Genomic DNA, 2,150 nt, shown 5'->3' with positions numbered 1-2,150 from the left:
AAGTGTATCACTAAAAAATTGTTTTTTCTTTCTGTTGGAAAACATCTTTGTAAATGATCCAACTTCACCTCACTAAACACAATGAACTGAGAATTGCATGCATCTATTTTACTAAAGAGCATTGGTTACCTGGCTTTGGCCTTTGGTCATTTCACTGTCTTTGTTATAAATTGTCCATATTTCTTGCAGATGGAAAATTACTAGCATGAATTCCATCTTGGACTAGCTAATAAAATGCTCTTAACTGATCCCACAGGGATCAGGGCCTAATTGCATTTGTAAGCAACATAAATTGTCAGTTCAACACTACTCACGGAGGGGTTCAGCAAAGCTTCTAATACTATTTAATTGCTGTTTTACTGTCCTTAGATCTAGGCAATATTTTCAGAATATTAAATGTGTGTCAGGATATACATATAAACGAGATGGAGATTATGGAAGAGAATAGGGTCTGTCCTTATCCCAAGGTAACCATAAAGTTTAAAACCTTTGAAGCTATATTAATTTTACTTTTTTTGTTGTTGGCTTATCATTGGTTTGTAATGTTATGGAAACTCAAGAATTGACAATTACAATCTAGATGTGTAATTATCATCATTCTCACAATTAAAAAGACAACTTTTCTCACTTCTCCTACCTCCTCCTCTTCCCTACAGCCATAAATTTTGTCTTTGGGGGATTATTTTTGTTGTTGTTGTTGTTGTTGTTTCTATTTTGGTGTTTTGGGGGAGTACAATCTGCAATACTCAGGAATTTCTCCTGGCTCTGCATTCACGAAATATACTTGGGGGTGCTCAGGAGACCATATGGAATGTGGGGGATTAAACTTGGGTCTCTCATGTGAAAGGGTGTACTGCTAACACCATAGTGGTTACTGAGTTTTGGAGTAAGTTTTGCTCTTTCTTGCCAATATATTCGCTTATTCAATAACATTCCTTCATTTCCTCACTTATTTGACTTATCATTATTATCTCCGTTTTATTCTAATTATCTACAACTGTACAATTTCATGATTTTTTCATGGAAGAATTGTTTATAGCACTGCACTGTAGCACTGTTATCCCATTTTTCACTGATTTGCTTGAGCAGGCAACAGTTAAATCTCCATTATGAGACTTGTTACTGTTTTTGGCATATCAAATATGCCACGGGTAGCTTGCCAGGCTCTGCTGTGTGGGTGGAATACTCTCGGTAGCTTGTTGGGCTCTCTGAGAGGGACTGAGGAATCGAACCCGGGTTGGCCATGTGCGAGTTCTACTGAATATATATATATGTACATATGCACACACATATATATAACAGCATATTTATATATTTATTCTGATATTTGGTCTAACATTTATTCTGATAATGGGGTTGGGTTTTAGGTAGTATTAATAATGCTCCTATGAACATAAGGGTGCAAGTACCCTATCAAATTATGTTTTATATCCTTTTATCTAAATTGTTTGGCAGTGTATTGCTACATTATACAGTAATAATATCTTTACTTTTGGGGGAGGAACAATTCAAGGAGTGCTCCAGGGACTTGAAGTCTGCTCCCGACAATATTCAGTCCGTAAGGCCAGTTGGCGCAATGCTCAGGCCATGACATGAAGCATTACTTGGGCCTAATGGTGCCTGAGTCTAGGGTAACCCAAGCAGTGCTAGGGAGCAGAGCATAACTAAGCTGGGTTACCAAACACAGGTCCTTGAGTGAAAAGTTTTGTTATGACCACTAATGTATCTTCCTAGCCTCTCAGTTTTATTTCTGAAAGGAATCTCCATACTGTTAAAGCTCTATCTTTAAACCATTATAAATGTATGCTCCCAGATAAGAGTGTCCCAGTGATAATCCCTTGCTTAGACAATTTGAAAATCAAATTATATATCTCAATATTGTTATCTTTCAAGTGCCAACTAGACAAGAGTGGACAAAACATTATGCCTTTTTTTTTTCCCTTTTGGGGCCACATACTGCAGTGCTCAAGGTTTACTCCTGGGTCTACATTCGGGGATCACTCCTGATTCAGGATATAATATATGGTGTTGGGGATTGAACTCAGGTCAGCTACATGCAAGGTAAGCATCTTAACCACTGTACTATCACACTGGCCCCCCTAACCTCCACCCACCCCATTGAGTTTCCTGGTACAATAAGTTTAGAAAAC

This window comes from Sorex araneus, chromosome 4, assembly GCF_027595985.1.
Source record: "Sorex araneus isolate mSorAra2 chromosome 4, mSorAra2.pri, whole genome shotgun sequence".
Classification (NCBI taxonomy): domain Eukaryota; kingdom Metazoa; phylum Chordata; class Mammalia; order Eulipotyphla; family Soricidae; genus Sorex; species Sorex araneus.
The sequence above is the reverse complement of the archived record's forward strand: the minus strand, read 5'-3'. Positions refer to the sequence as shown.